Source organism: Pan paniscus, chromosome 10 (assembly GCF_029289425.2).
Source record: "Pan paniscus chromosome 10, NHGRI_mPanPan1-v2.0_pri, whole genome shotgun sequence".
Classification (NCBI taxonomy): domain Eukaryota; kingdom Metazoa; phylum Chordata; class Mammalia; order Primates; family Hominidae; genus Pan; species Pan paniscus.
Genome location: NC_073259.2, coordinates 57,800,433 through 57,817,997, shown reverse-complemented (window position 1 = coordinate 57,817,997; position 17,565 = coordinate 57,800,433).

Below are 17,565 nucleotides of genomic sequence, written 5' to 3'. Positions count from 1 at the left end.
AGTGTTTCAAAACTGATCTTTCTAAAGGAAGGTTTAACTCTGTGAGTTGAACACACACCACACAAAGAAGTTACTGAGAATTCTTCTTTCTTGCATTATATGAAGAAATCCCGTTTCCAACGAAGGCCACAAAGAGGTCTAAATATCCACTTGCAGACTTAAGAAACAGAGTGTTTCCAAACTGCTCTATGAAAAGAAAGGTTAAACTCTGTGAGTTGAACACATCCAGTACAAAGTAGTTTCTGAGAATGATTCTGTCTAGTTTCTAAACGAGGATATTGCCATTTCTAAGATTGGCCTCAAATCTCTTGAAATCTCCACTGGCAAATTCCACAAAAAGAGTGTTTCAAAACTGCTCTGTCTAAAGGAACGTTCAGCTCTGTGAGTTGAATACAAACAACGCAAAGAAGTTACTGAGAATTCTTCTGTCTAGCATTCTATGAAGAAATCCCGTTTCCAACGAAGGCCTCAACCAGGTCTAAATATCCACTTGCAGACTTAACAAACAGAGTGTTTTCAAACTGCTCTGTGAAAAGAAAGGTTAAACTCTGTGAGTTGAACACACCCATTACAAAGTAGTTTCTGAGAATGATTCTGTGTAGTTTTGAAACGGGGTTATTTCAATTTCTAAGATTGGCCTCAAATCGCAGGAAATCTCCACTTGCAATTTCCACAAAAAGAGTGTTCAAAACTGATCTTTCTAAAGGAAGGTTTAACTCTGTGAGTTGAACACACACCACACAAAGAAGTTACTGAGAATTCTTCTTTCTTGCAGTATATGAAGAAATCCCGTTTCCAACGAAGGCCACAAAGAGGTCTAAATATCCACTTGCAGACTTAACAAACAGAGTGTTTCCAAACTGCTCTGTGAAAAGAAAGGTTAAACTCTGTGAGTTGAACACATCCAGTACAAAGTAGTTTCTGAGAATGATTCTGTCTAGTTTTTAAACGAGGATATTGCCATTTCTAAGATTGGCCTCAAATCTCTTGAAATCTCCACTTGCAAATTCCACAAAAAGAGTGTTTCAAAACTGCTCTGTCTAAAGGAACGTTCAGCTCTGTGAGTTGAATACAAACAACGCAAAGAAGTTACTGAGAATTCTTCTGTCTAGCATTCTATGAAGAAATCCCGTTTCCAACGAAGGCCTCAACCAGGTCTAAATATCCAATTGCAGACTTAACAAACAGAGTGTTTTCAAACTGCTCTATGAAAAGAAAGGTTAAACTCTGTGAGTTGAACACACCCATTACAAAGTAGTTTCTGAGAATGATTCTGTGTAGTTTTGAAACGGGGTTCTTTCAATTTCTAAGATTGGCCTCAAATCGCAGGAAATCTCCACTTGCAATTTCCACAAAAAGAGTGTTTCAAAACTGATCTTTCTAAAGGAAGGTTTAACTCTGTGAGTTGAACACACACCACACAAAGAAGTTACTGAGAATTCTTCTTTCTTGCAGTATATGAAGAAATCCCGTTTCCAACGAAGGCCACAAAGAGGTCTAAATATCCACTTGCAGACTTAAGAAACAGAGTGTTTCCAAACTGCTCTATGAAAAGAAAGGTTAAACTCTGTGAGTTGAACACACCCATTACAAAGTAGTTTCTGAGAATGATTCTGTGTAGTTTTGAAACGGGGTTATTTCAATTTCTAAGATTGGCCTCAAATCGCAGGAAATCTCCACTTGCAATTTCCACAAAAAGAGTGTTTCAAAACTGATCTTTCTAAAGGAAGGTTTAACTCTGTGAGTTGAACACACACCACACAAAGAAGTTACTGAGAATTCTTCTTTCTTGCAGTATATGAAGAAATCCCGTTTCCAACGAAGGCCACAAAGAGGTCTAAATATCCACTTGCAGACTTAAGAAACAGAGTGTTTCCAAACTGCTCTATGAAAAGAAAGGTTAAACTCTGTGAGTTGAACACATCCAGTACAAAGTAGTTTCTGAGAATGATTCTGTCTAGTTTTTAAACGAGGATATTGCCATTTCTAAGATTGGCCTCAAATCTCTTGAAATCTCCACTTGCAAATTCCACAAAAAGAGTGTTTCAAAACTGCTCTGTCTAAAGGAACGTTCAGCTCTGTGAGTTGAATACAAACAACGCAAAGAAGTTACTGAGAATTCTTCTGTCTAGCATTCTATGAAGAAATCCCGTTTCCAACGAAGGCCTCAACCAGGTCTAAATATCCACTTGCAGACTTAACAAACAGAGTGTTTTCAAACTGCTCTGTGAAAAGAAAGGTTAAACTCTGTGAGTTGAACACACCCATTACAAAGTAGTTTCTGAGAATGATTCTGTGTAGTTTTGAAACGGGGTTATTTCAATTTCTAAGATTGGCCTCAAATCGCAGGAAATCTCCACTTGCAATTTCCACAAAAAGAATGTTCAAAACTGATCTTTCTAAAGGAAGGTTTAACTCTGTGAGTTGAACACACACCACACAAAGAAGTTACTGAGAATTCTTCTTTCTTGCATTATATGAAGAAATCCCGTTTCCAACGAAGGCCACAAAGAGTTCTAAATATCCACTTGCAGACTTAACAAACAGAGTGTTTCCAAACTGCTCTATGAAAAGAAAGGTTAAACTCTGTGAGTTGAACACATCCAGTACAAAGTAGTTTCTGAGAATGATTCTGTCTACTTTTTAAACGAGGATATTGCCATATCTAAGATTGGCCTCAAATCTCTTGAAATCTCCACTTGCAAATTCCACAAAAAGAGTGTTTCAAAACTGCTCTGTCTAAAGGAACGTTCAGCTCTGTGAGTTGAATACAAACAACGCAAAGAAGTTACTGAGAATTCTTCTGTCTAGCATTCTATGAAGAAATCCCGTTTCCAACGAAGGCCTCAACCAGGTCTAAATATCCACTTGCAGACTTAACAAACAGAGTGTTTCCAAACTGCTCTATGAAAAGAAAGGTTAAACTCTGTGAGTTGAACACACCCATTACAAAGTAGTTTCTGAGAATGATTCTGTGTAGCTTTGAAACGGGGTTCTTTCAATTTCTAAGATTGGCCTCAAATCGCAGGAAATCTCCACTTGCAATTTCCACAAAAAGAGTGTTTCAAAACTGATCTTTCTAAAGGAAGGTTTAACTCTGTGAGTTGAACACACACCACACAAAGAAGTTACTGAGAATTCTTCTTTCTTGCAGTATATGAAGAAATCCCGTTTCCAACGAAGGCCACAAAGAGGTCTAAATATCCACTTGCAGACTTAAGAAACAGAGTGTTTCCAAACTGCTCTATGAAAAGAAAGGTTAAACTCTGTGAGTTGAACACATCCAGTACAAAGTAGTTTCTGAGAATGATTCTGTCTAGTTTTTAAACGAGGATATTGCCATTTCTAAGATTGGCCTCAAATCTCTTGAAATCTCCACTTGCAAATTCCACAAAAAGAGTGTTTCAAAACTGCTCTGTCTAAAGGAACGTTCAGCTCTGTGAGTTGAATACAAACAACGCAAAGAAGTTACTGAGAATTCTTCTGTCTAGCATTCTATGAAGAAATCCCGTTTCCAACGAAGGCCTCAACCAGGTCTAAATATCCACTTGCAGACTTAACAAACAGAGTGTTTTCAAACTGCTCTGTGAAAAGAAAGGTTAAACTCTGTGAGTTGAACACACCCATTACAAAGTAGTTTCTGAGAATGATTCTGTGTAGTTTTGAAACGGGGTTCTTTCAATTTCTAAGATTGTCCTCAAATCGCAGGAAATCTCCACTTGCAATTTCCACAAAAAGAGTGTTTCAAAACTGATCTTTCTAAAGGAAGGTTTAACTCTGTGAGTTGAACACACACCACACAAAGAAGTTACTGAGAATTCTTCTTTCTTGCAGTATATGAAGAAATCCCGTTTCCAACGAAGGCCACAAAGAGGTCTAAATATCCACTTGCAGACTTAACAAACAGAGTGTTTCCAAACTGCTCTGTGAAAAGAAAGGTTAAACTCTGTGAGTTGAACACATCCAGTACAAAGTAGTTTCTGAGAATGATTCTGTCTAGTTTTTAAACGAGGATATTGCCATTTCTAAGATTGGCCTCAAATCTCTTGAAATCTCCACTTGCAAATTCCACAAAAAGAGTGTTTCAAAACTGCTCTGTCTAAAGGAACGTTCAGCTCTGTGAGTTGAATACAAACAACGCAAATAAGTTACTGAGAATTCTTCTGTCTAGCATTCTATGAAGAAATCCCGTTTCCAACGAAGGCCTCAACCAGGTCTAAATATCCAATTGCAGACTTAACAAACAGAGTGTTTTCAAACTGCTCTGTGAAAAGAAAGGTTAAACTCTGTGAGTTGAACACACCCATTACAAAGTAGTTTCTGAGAATGATTCTGTGTAGTTTTGAAACGGGGTTATTTCAATTTCTAAGATTGGCCTCAAATCGCAGGAAATCTCCACTTGCAATTTCCACAAAAAGAGTGTTTCAAAACTGATCTTTCTAAAGGAAGGTTTAACTCTGTGAGTTGAACACACACCACACAAAGAAGTTACTGAGAATTCTTCTTTCTTGCAGTATATGAAGAAATCCCGTTTCCAACGAAGGCCACAAAGAGGTCTAAATATCCACTTGCAGACTTAAGAAACAGAGTGTTTCCAAACTGCTCTATGAAAAGAAAGGTTAAACTCTGTGAGTTGAACACACCCATTACAAAGTAGTTTCTGAGAATGATTCTGTGTAGTTTTGAAACGGGGTTATTTCAATTTCTAAGATTGGCCTCAAATCGCAGGAAATCTCCACTTGCAATTTCCACAAAAAGAGTGTTTCAAAACTGATCTTTCTAAAGGAAGGTTTAACTCTGTGAGTTGAACACACACCACACAAAGAAGTTACTGAGAATTCTTCTTTCTTGCAGTATATGAAGAAATCCCGTTTCCAACGAAGGCCACAAAGAGGTCTAAATATCTACTTGCAGACTTAAGAAACAGAGTGTTTCCAAACTGCTCTATGAAAAGAAAGGTTAAACTGCGAGTTGAACACACCCATTACAAAGTAGTTTCTGAGAATGATTCTGTGTAATTTTGAAACGGGGTTATTTCAATTTCTAAGATTGGCCTCAAATCGCAGGAAATCTCCACTTGCAATTTCCACAAAAAGAGTGTTTCAAAACTGATCTTTCTAAAGGAAGGTTTAACTCTGTGAGTTGAACACACACCACACAAAGAAGTTACTGAGAATTCTTCTTTCTTGCAGTATATGAAGAAATCCCGTTTCCAACGAAGGCCACAAAGAGGTCTAAATATCCACTTGCAGACTTAAGAAACAGAGTGTTTCCAAACTGCTCTATGAAAAGAAAGGTTAAACTCTGTGAGTTGAACACATCCAGTACAAAGTAGTTTCTGAGAATGATTCTGTCTAGTTTTTAAACGAGGATATTGCCATTTCTAAGATTGGCCTCAAATCTCTTGAAATCTCCACTTGCAAATTCCACAAAAAGAGTGTTTCAAAACTGCTCTGTCTAAAGGAACGTTCAGCTCTGTGAGTTGAATACAAACAACGCAAAGTAGTTGCTGAGAATTCTTCTGTCTAGCATTCTATGAAGAAATCCCGTTTCCAACGAAGGCCTCAACCAGGTCTAAATATCCACTTGCAGACTTAACAAACAGAGTGTTTTCAAACTGCTCTATGAAAAGAAAGGTTAAACTCTGTGAGTTGAACACACCCATTACAAAGTAGTTTCTGAGAATGATTCTGTGTAGTTTTGAAACGGGGTTATTTCAATTTCTAAGATTGGCCTCAAATCGCAGGAAATCTCCACTTGCAATTTCCACAAAAAGAGTGTTTCAAAACTGATCTTTCTAAAGGAAGGTTTAACTCTGTGAGTTGAAAACACACCACACAAAGAAGTTACTGAGAATTCTTCTTTCTTGCAGTATATGAAGAAATCCCGTTTCCAACGAAGGCCACAAAGAGGTCTAAATATCCACTTGCAGACTTAAGAAACAGAGTGTTTCCAAACTGCTCTATGAAAAGAAAGGTTAAACTCTGTGAGTTGAACACACCCATTACAAAGTAGTTTCTGAGAATGATTCTGTGTAGTTTTGAAACGGGGTTATTTCAATTTCTAAGATTGGCCTCAAATCGCAGGAAATCTCCACTTGCAATTTCCACAAAAAGAGTGTTTCAAAACTGATCTTTCTAAAGGAAGGTTTAACTCTGTGAGTTGAACACACACCACACAAAGAAGTTACTGAGAATTCTTCTTTCTTGCAGTATATGAAGAAATCCCGTTTCCAACGAAGGCCACAAAGAGGTCTAAATATCCACTTGCAGACTTAAGAAACAGAGTGTTTCCAAACTGCTCTATGAAAAGAAAGGTTAAACTCTGTGAGTTGAACACATCCAGTACAAAGTAGTTTCTGAGAATGATTCTGTCTAGTTTTTAAACGAGGATATTGCCATTTCTAAGATTGGCCTCAAATCTCTTGAAATCTCCACTTGCAAATTCCACAAAAAGAGTGTTTCAAAACTGCTCTGTCTAAAGGAACGTTCAGCTCTGTGAGTTGAATACAAACAACGCAAAGTAGTTGCTGAGAATTCTTCTGTCTAGCATTCTATGAAGAAATCCCGTTTCCAACGAAGGCCTCAACCAGGTCTAAATATCCACTTGCAGACTTAACAAACAGAGTGTTTTCAAACTGCTCTGTGAAAAGAAAGGTTAAACTCTGTGAGTTGAACACACCCATTACAAAGTAGTTTCTGAGAATGATTCTGTGTAGTTTTGAAAGGGGGTTATTTCAATTTCTAAGATTGGCCTCAAATCGCAGGAAATCTCCACTTGCAATTTCCACAAAAAGAGTGTTTCAAAACTGATCTTTCTAAAGGAAGGTTTAACTCTGTGAGTTGAACACACACCACACAAAGAAGTTACTGAGAATTCTTCTTTCTTGCAGTATATGAAGAAATCCTGTTTCCAACGAAGGCCACAAACAGGTCTAAATATCCACTTGCAGACTTAACAAACAGAGTGTTTCCAAACTGCTCTATGAAAAGAAAGGTTAAACTCTGTGAGTTGAACACATCCAGTACAAAGTAGTTTCTGAGAATGATTCTGTCTAATTTTTAAACGAGGATATTGCCATTTCTAAGATTGGCCTCAAATCTCTTGAAATCTCCACTTGCAAATTCCACAAAAAGAGTGTTTCAAAACTGCTCTGTCTAAAGGAACGTTCAGCTCTGTGAGTTGAATACAAACAACGCAAAGAAGTTACTGAGAATTCTTCTGTCTGGCATTTTATGAAGAAATCCCGTTTCCAACGAAGGCCTCAACCAGGTCTAAATATCCACTTGCAGACTTAACAAATAGAGTGTTTTGAAACTGCTCTATGAAAAGGAAGGTTAAACTCTGTGAGTTGAAGACACCCATTACAAAGTAGTTTCTGAGAATGATTCTGAGTAGTTTTGAAACGGGGTTCTTTCAATTTCTAAGATTGGCCTCAAATCGCAGGAAATCTCCACTTGCAATTTCCACAAAAAGAGTGTTTCAAAACTGATCTTTCTAAAGGAAGGTTTAACTCTGTGAGTTGAACACACACCACACAAACAAGTTACTGAGAATTCTTCTTTCTTGCAGTATATGAAGAAATCCCGTTTCCAACGAAGGCCACAAAGAGGTCTAAATATCCACTTGCAGACTTAACAAACAGAGTGTTTCCAAACTGCTCTATGAAAAGAAAGGTTAAACTCTGTGAGTTGAACACCTCCAGTACAAAGTAGTTTCTGAGAATGATTCTGTCTAGTTTTTAAACGAGGATATTGCCATTTCTAAGATTGGCCTCAAATCTCTTGAAATCTCCACTTGCAAATTCCACAAAAAGAGTGTTTCAAAACTGCTCTGTCTAAAGGAACGTTCAGCTCTGTGAGTTGAATACAAACAACGCAAAGAAGTTACTGAGAATTCTTCTGTCTAGCATTCTATGAAGAAATCCCGTTTCCAACGAAGGCCTCAACCAGGTCTAAATATCCACTTGCAGACTTAACAAACAGAGTGTTTTCAAACTGCTCTATGAAAAGGAAGGTTAAACTCTGTGAGTTGAACACACCCATTACAAAGTAGTTTCTGAGAATGATTCTGTGTAGTTTTGAAACGGGGTTATTTCAATTTCTAAGATTGGCCTCAAATCGCAGGAAATCTCCACTTGCAATTTCCACAAAAAGAGTGTTTCAAAACTGATCTTTCTAAAGGAAGGTTTAACTCTGTGAGTTGAACACACACCACACAAAGAAGTTACTGAGAATTCTTCTTTCTTGCAGTATATGAAGAAATCCCGTTTCCAACGAAGGCCACAAAGAGGTCTAAATATCCACTTGCAGACTTAAGAAACAGAGTGTTTCCAAACTGCTCTATGAAAAGAAAGGTTAAACTCTGTGAGTTGAACACATCCAGTACAAAGTAGTTTCTGAGAATGATTCTGTCTAGTTTTTAAACGAGGATATTGCCATTTCTAAGATTGGCCTCAAATCTCTTGAAATCTCCACTTGCAAATTCCACAAAAAGAGTGTTTCAAAACTGCTCTGTCTAAAGGAACGTTCAGCTCTGTGAGTTGAATACAAACAATGCAAAGAAGTTACTGAGAATTCTTCTGTCTAGCATTCTATGAAGAAATCCCGTTTCCAACGAAGGCCTCAACCAGGTCTAAATATCCACTTGCAGACTTAACAAACAGAGTGTTTTCAAACCGCTCTATGAAAAGAAAGGTTAAACTCTGTGAGTTGAACACACCCATTACAAAGTAGTTTCTGAGAATGATTCTGTGTAGTTTTGAAACGGGGTTATTTCAATTTCTAAGATTGGCCTCAAATCGCAGGAAATCTCCACTTGCAATTTCCACAAAAAGAGTGTTTCAAAACTGATCTTTCTAAAGGAAGGTTTAACTCTGTGAGTTGAACACACACCACACAAAGAAGTTACTGAGAATTCTTCTTTCTTGCAGTATATGAAGAAATCCCGTTTCCAACGAAGGCCACAAACAGGTCTAAATATCCACTTGCAGACTTAAGAAACAGAGTGTTTCCAAACTGCTCTATGAAAAGAAAGGTTAAACTCTGTGAGTTGAACACATCCAGTACAAAGTAGTTTCTGAGAATGATTCTGTCTAGTTTTTAAACGAGGATATTGCCATTTCTAAGATTGGCCTCAAATCTCTTGAAATCTCCACTTGCAAATTCCACAAAAAGAGTGTTTCAAAACTGCTCTGTCTAAAGGAACGTTCAGCTCTGTGAGTTGAATACAAACAACGCAAAGAAGTTACTGAGAATTCTTCTGTCTAGCATTCTATGAAGAAATCCCGTTTCCAACGAAGGCCTCAATCAGGTCTAAATATCCACTTGCAGACTTAACAAACAGAGTGTTTTCAAACTGCTCTATGAAAAGAAAGGTTAAACTCTGTGAGTTGAACACACCCATTACAAAGTAGTTTCTGAGAATGATTCTGTGTAGTTTTGAAACGGGGTTATTTCAATTTCTAAGATTGGCCTCAAATCGCAGGAAATCTCCACTTGCAATTTCCACAAAAAGAGTGTTTCAAAACTGATCTTTCTAAAGGAAGGTTTAACTCTGTGAGTTGAACACACACCACAAAAAGAAGTTGCTGAGAATTCTTCTTTCTTACAGTATATGAAGAAATCCCGTTTCCAACGAAGGCCACAAACAGGTCAAAATATCCACTTGCAGACTTAACAAACAGAGTGTTTCCAAACTGCTCTATGAAAAGAAAGGTTAAACTCTGTGAGTTGAACACATCCAGTTCAAAGTAGTTTCTGAGAATGATTCTGTCTAGTTTTTAAACGAGGATATTGCCATTTCTAAGATTGGCCTCAAATCTCTTGAAATCTCCACTTGCAAATTCCACAAAAAGAGTGTTTCAAAACTGCTCTGTCTAAAGGAACGTTCAGCTCTGTGAGTTGAATACAAACAACGCAAAGAAGTTACTGAGAATTCTTCTGTCTAGCATTCTATGAAGAAATCCCGTTTCCAAAGAAGGCCTCAACCAGGTCTAAATATCCACTTGCAGACTTAACAAACAGAGTGTTTTCAAACTGCTCTATGAAAAGGAAGGTTAAACTCTGTGAGTTGAACACACCCATTACAAAGTAGTTTCTGAGAATGATTCTGTGTAGTTTTGAAACGGGGTTATTTCAATTTCTAAGATTGGCCTCAAATCGCAGGAAATCTCCACTTGCAATTTCCACAAAAAGAGTGTTTCAAAACTGATCTTTCTAAAGGAAGGTTTAACTCTGTGAGTTGAACACACACCACACAAAGAAGTTACTGAAAATTCTTCTTTCTTGCAGAATATGAAGAAATCCCGTTTCCAACGAAGGCCACAAAGAGGTCTAAATATCCACTTGCAGACTTAAGAAACAGAGTGTTTCCAAACTGCTCTATGAAAAGAAAGGTTAAACTCTGTGAGTTGAACACATCCAGTACAAAGTAGTTTCTGAGAATGATTCTGTCTAGTTTTTAAACGAGGATATTGCCATTTCTAAGATTGGCCTCAAATCTCTTGAAATCTCCACTTGCAAATTCCACAAAAAGAGTGTTTCAAAACTGCTCTGTCTAAAGGAACGTTCAGCTCTGTGAGTTGAATACAAACAATGCAAAGAAGTTACTGAGAATTCTTCTGTCTAGCATTCTATGAAGAAATCCCGTTTCCAACGAAGGCCTCAACCAGGTCTAAATATCCAATTGCAGACTTAACAAACAGAGTGTTTTCAAACTGCTCTATGAATAGAAAGGTTAAACTCTGTGAGTTGAACACACCCATTACAAAGTAGTTTCTGAGAATGATTCTGTGTAGTTTTGAAATGGGGTTCTTTCAATTTCTAAGATTGGCCTCAAATCGCAGGAAATCTCCAATTGCAATTTCCACAAAAAGAGTGTTTCAAAACTGATCTTTCTAAAGGAAGGTTTAACCCTGTGAGTTGAACACACACCACACAAAGAAGTTACTGAGAATTCTTCTTTCTTGCAGTATATGAAGAAATCCCGTTTCCAACGAAGGCCACAAACAGGTCTAAATATCCACTTGCAGACTTAACAAACAGAGTGTTTCCAAACTGCTCTATGAAAAGAAAGGTTAAACTCTGTGAGTTGAACACATCCAGTACAAAGTAGTTTCTGAGAATGATTCTGTCTAGTTTTTAAACGAGGATATTGCCATTTCTAAGATTGGCCTCAAATCTCTTGAAATCTCCACTTGCAAATTCCACAAAAAGAGTGTTTCAAAACTGCTCTGTCTAAAGGAACGTTCAGCTCTGTGAGTTGAATACAAACAACGCAAAGAAGTTACTGAGAATTCTTCTGTCTAGCATTCTATGAAGAAATCCCGTTTCCAACGAAGGCCTCAACCAGGTCTAAATATCCACTTGCAGACTTAACAAACAGAGTGTTTTCAAACTGCTCTATGAAAAGGAAGGTTAAACTCTGTGAGTTGAACACACCCATTACAAAGTAGTTTCTGAGAATGATTCTGTGTAGTTTTGAAACGGGGTTCTTTCAATTTCTAAGATTGGCCTCAAATCGCAGGAAATCTCCACTTGCAATTTCCACAAAAAGAGTGTTTCAAAACTGATCTTTCTAAAGGAAGGTTTAACTCTGTGAGTTGAACACACACCACACAAACAAGTTACTGAGAATTCTTCTTTCTTGCAGTATATGAAGAAATCCCGTTTCCAACGAAGGCCACAAACAGGTCTAAATATCCACTTGCAGACTTAACAAACAGAGTGTTTCCAAACTGCTCTATGAAAAGAAAGGTTAAACTCTGTGAGTTGAACACCTCCAGTACAAAGTAGTTTCTGAGAATGATTGTGTCTAGTTTTTAAACGAGGATATTGCCATTTCTAAGATTGGCCTCAAATCTCTTGAAATCTCCACTTGCAAATTCCACAAAAAGAGTGTTTCAAAACTGCTCTGTCTAAAGGAACGTTCAGCTCTGTGAGTTGAATACAAACAACGCAAAGAAGTTACTGAGAATTCTTCTGTCTAGCATTCTATGAAGAAATCCCGTTTCCAACGAAGGCCTCAACCAGGTCTAAATATCCACTTGCAGACTTAACAAACAGAGTGTTTTCAAACTGCTCTATGAAAAGGAAGGTTAAACTCTGTGAGTTGAACACACCCATTACAAAGTAGTTTCTGAGAATGATTCTGTGTAGTTTTGAAACGGGGTTATTTCAATTTCTAAGATTGGCCTCAAATCGCAGGAAATCTCCACTTGCAATTTCCACAAAAAGAGTGTTTCAAAACTGATCTTTCTAAAGGAAGGTTTAACTCTGTGAGTTGAACACACACCACACAAAGAAGTTACTGAGAATTCTTCTTTCTTGCAGAATATGAAGAAATCCCGTTTCCAGCGAAGGCCACAAAGAGGTCTAAATATCCACTTGCAGACTTAAGAAACAGAGTGTTTCCAAACTGCTCTATGAAAAGAAAGGTTAAACTCTGTGAGTTGAACACATCCAGTACAAAGTAGTTTCTGAGAATGATTCTGTCTAGTTTTTAAACGAGGATATTGCCATTTCTAAGATTGGCCTCAAATCTCTTGAAATCTCCACTTGCAAATTCCACAAAAAGAGTGTTTCAAAACTGCTCTGTCTAAAGGAACGTTCAGCTCTGTGAGTTGAATACAAACAATGCAAAGAAGTTACTGAGAATTCTTCTGTCTAGCATTCTATGAAGAAATCCCGTTTCCAACGAAGGCCTCAACCAGGTCTAAATATCCACTTGCAGACTTAACAAACAGAGTGTTTTCAAACCGCTCTATGAAAAGAAAGGTTAAACTCTGTGAGTTGAACACACCCATTACAAAGTAGTTTCTGAGAATGATTCTGTGTAGTTTTGAAACGGGGTTCTTTCAATTTCTAAGATTGGCCTCAAATCGCAGGAAATCTCCCCTTGCAATTTCCACAAAAAGAGTGTTTCAAAACTGATCTTTCTAAAGGAAGGTTTAACTCTGTGAGTTGAACACACACCACACAAAGAAGTTACTGAGAATTCTTCTTTCTTGCAGTTTATGAAGAAATCCCGTTTCCAACGAAGGCCACAAAGAGGTCTAAATATCCACTTGCAGACTTAAGAAACAGAGTGTTTCCAAACTGCTCTATGAAAAGAAAGGTTAAACTCTGTGAGTTGAACACATCCAGTACAAAGTAGTTTCTGAGAATGATTCTGTCTAGTTTTTAAACGAGGATATTGCCATTTCTAAGATTGGCCTCAAATCTCTTGAAATCTCCACTTGCAAATTCCACAAAAAGAGTGTTTCAAAACTGCTCTGTCTAAAGGAACGTTCAGCTCTGTGAGTTGAATACAAACAACGCAAAGAAGTTACTGAGAATTCTTCTGTCTAGCATTCTATGAAGAAATCCCTTTTCCAACGAAGGCCTCAACCAGGTCTAAATATCCACTTGCAGACTTAACAAACAGAGTGTTTTCAAACTGCTCTATGAAAAGGAAGGTTAAACTCTGTGAGTTGAACACACCCATTACAAAGTAGTTTCTGAGAATGATTCTGTGTAGTTTTGAAACGGGGTTCTTTCAATTTCTAAGATTGGCCTCAAATCGCAGGAAATCTCCACTTGCAATTTCCACAAAAAGAGTGTTTCAAAACTGATCTTTCTAAAGGAAGGTTTAACTCTGTGAGTTGAACACACACCACACAAAGAAGTTACTGAGAATTCTTCTTTCTTGCAGTATATGAAGAAATCCCGTTTACAACGAAGGCCACAAAGAGGTCTAAATATCCACATGCAGACTTAAGAAACAGAGTGTTTCCAAACTGCTCTATGAAAAGAAAGGTTAAACTCTGTGAGTTGAACACATCCAGTACAAAGTAGTTTCTGAGAATGATTCTGTCTAGTTTTTAAACGAGGATATTGCCATTTCTAAGATTGGCCTCAAATCTCTTGAAATCTCCACTTGCAAATTCCACAAAAAGAGTGTTTCAAAACTGCTCTGTCTAAAGGAACGTTCAGCTCTGTGAGTTGAATACAAACAATGCAAAGAAGTTACTGAGAATTCTTGTGTCTAGCATTCTATGAAGAAATCCCGTTTCCAACGTAGGCCTCAACCAGGTCTAAATATCCACTTGCAGACTTAACAAACAGAGTGTTTTCAAACTGCTCTATGAAAAGAAAGGTTAAACTCTGTGAGTTGAACACACCCATTACAAAGTAGTTTCTGAGAATGATTCTGTGTAGTTTTGAAACGGGGTTATTTCAATTTCTAAGATTGGCCTCAAATCGCAGGAAATCTCCACTTGCAATTTCCACAAAAAGAGTGTTTCAAAACTGATCTTTCTAAAGGAAGGTTTAACTCTGTGAGTTGAACACACACCACACAAAGAAGTTACCGAGAATTCTTCTTTCTTGCAGTATATGAAGAAATCCCGTTTCCAACGAAGGCCAGAAAGAGGTCTAAATATCCACTTGCAGACTTAACAAACAGAGTGTTTCCAAACTGCTCTATGAAAAGAAAGGTTAAACTCTGTGAGTTGAACACATCCAGTACAAAGTAGTTTCTGAGAATGATTCTGTCTAGTTTTTAAACGAGGATATTGCCATTTCTAAGATTGGCCTCAAATCTCTTGAAATCTCCACTTGCAAATTCCACAAAAAGAGTGTTTCAAAACTGCTCTGTCTAAAGGAACGTTCAGCTCTGTGAGTTGAATACAAACAATGCAAAGAAGTTACTGAGAATTCTTCTGTCTAGCATTTTATGAAGAAATCCCGTTTCCAACGAAGGCCTCAACCAGGTCTAAATATCCACTTGCAGACTTAACAAATAGAGTGTTTTGAAACTGCTCTATGAAAAGGAAGGTTAAACTCTGTGAGTTGAAGACACCCATTACAAAGTAGTTTCTGAGAATGATTCTGAGTAGTTTTGAAACGGGGTTCTTTCAATTTCTAAGATTGGCCTCAAATCGCAGGAAATCTCCACTTGCAATTTCCACAAAAAGAGTGTTTCAAAACTGATCTTTCTAAAGGAAGGTTTAACTCTGTGAGTTGAACACACACCACACAAACAAGTTACTGAGAATTCTTCTTTCTTGCAGTATATGAAGAAATCCCGTTTCCAACGAAGGCCACAAACAGGTCTAAATATCCACTTGCAGACTTAACAAACAGAGTGTTTCCAAACTGCTCTATGAAAAGAAAGGTTAAACTCTGTGAGTTGAACACATCCAGTACAAAGTAGTTTCTGAGAATGATTCTGTCTAGTTTTTAAACGAGGATATTGCCATTTCTAAGATTGGCCTCAAATCTCTTGAAATCTCCACTTGCAAATTCCACAAAAAGAGTGTTTCAAAACTGCTCTGTCTAAAGGAACGTTCAGCTCTGTGAGTTGAATACAAACAACGCAAAGAAGTTACTGAGAATTCTTCTGTCTAGCATTCTATGAAGAAATCCCGTTTCCAACGAAGGCCTCAACCAGGTCTAAATATCCACTTGCAGACTTAACAAACAGAGTGTTTTCAAACTGCTCTATGAAAAGGAAGGTTAAACTCTGTGAGTTGAACACACCCATTACAAAGTAGTTTCTGAGAATGATTCTGTGTAGTTTTGAAACGGGGTTATTTCAATTTCTAAGATTGGCCTCAAATCGCAGGAAATCTCCACTTGCAATTTCCACAAAAAGAGTGTTTCAAAACTGATCTTTCTAAAGGAAGGTTTAACTCTGTGAGTTGAACACACACCACACAAAGAAGTTACTGAGAATTCTTCTTTCTTGCAGAATATGAAGAAATCCCGTTTCCAACGAAGGCCACAAAGAGGTCTAAATATCCACTTGCAGACTTAAGAAACAGAGTGTTTCCAAACTGCTCTATGAAAAGAAAGGTTAAACTCTGTGAGTTGAACACATCCAGTACAAAGTAGTTTCTGAGAATGATTCTGTCTAGTTTTTAAACGAGGATATTGCCATTTCTAAGATTGGCCTCAAATCTCTTGAAATCTCCACTTGCAAATTCCACAAAAAGAGTGTTTCAAAAGTGCTCTGTCTAAAGGAACGTTCAGCTCTGTGAGTTGAATACAAACAATGCAAAGAAGTTACTGAGAATTCTTCTGTCTAGCATTCTATGAAGAAATCCCGTTTCCAACGAAGGCCTCAACCAGGTCTAAATATCCACTTGCAGACTTAACAAACAGAGTGTTTTCAAACCGCTCTATGAAAAGAAAGGTTAAACTCTGTGAGTTGAACACACCGATTACAAAGTAGTTTCTGAGAATGATTCTGTGTAGTTTTGAAACGGGGTTCTTTCAATTTCTAAGATTGGCCTCAAATCGCAGGAAATCTCCACTTGCAATTTCCACAAAAAGAGTGTTTCAAAACTGATCTTTCTAAAGGAAGGTTTAACTCTGTGAGTTGAACACACACCACACAAAGAAGTTACTGAGAATTCTTCTTTCTTGCAGTATATGAAGAAATCCCGTTTCCAACGAAGGCCACAAAGAGGTCTAAATATCCACTTGCAGACTTAAGAAACAGAGTGTTTCCAAACTGCTCTATGAAAAGAAAGGTTAAACTCTGTGAGTTGAACACATCCAGTACAAAGTAGTTTCTGAGAATGATTCTGTCTAGTTTTTAAACGAGGATATTGCCATTTCTAAGATTGGCCTCAAATCTCTTGAAATCTCCACTTGCAAATTCCACAAAAAGAGTGTTTCAAAACTGCTCTGTCTAAAGGAACGTTCAGCTCTGTGAGTTGAATACAAACAACGCAAAGAAGTTACTGAGAATTCTTCTGTCTAGCATTCTATGAAGAAATCCCGTTTCCAACGAAGGCCTCAATCAGGTCTAAATATCCACTTGCAGACTTAACAAACAGAGTGTTTTCAAACTGCTCTATGAAAAGAAAGGTTAAACTCTGTGAGTTGAACACACCCATTACAAAGTAGTTTCTGAGAATGATTCTGTGTAGTTTTGAAACGGGGTTATTTCAATTTCTAAGATTGGCCTCAAATCGCAGGAAATCTCCACTTGCAATTTCCACAAAAAGAGTGTTTCAAAACTGATCTTTCTAAAGGAAGGTTTAACTCTGTGAGTTGAACACACACCACAAAAAGAAGTTGCTGAGAATTCTTCTTTCTTACAGTATATGAAGAAATCCCGTTTCCAACGAAGGCCACAAACAGGTCAAAATATCCACTTGCAGACTTAACAAACAGAGTGTTTCCAAACTGCTCTATGAAAAGAAAGGTTAAACTCTGTGAGTTGAACACATCCAGTTCAAAGTAGTTTCTGAGAATGATTCTCTCTAGTTTTTAAACGAGGATATTGCCATTTCTAAGATTGGCCTCAAATCTCTTGAAATCTCCACTTGCAAATTCCACAAAAAGAGTGTTTCAAAACTGCTCTGTCTAAAGGAACGTTCAGCTCTGTGAGTTGAATACAAACAACGCAAAGAAGTTACTGAGAATTCTTCTGTCTAGCATTCTATGAAGAAATCCCGTTTCCAAAGAAGGCCTCAACCAGGTCTAAATATCCACTTGCAGACTTAACAAACAGAGTGTTTTCAAACTGCTCTATGAAAAGGAAGGTTAAACTCTGTGAGTTGAACACACCCAT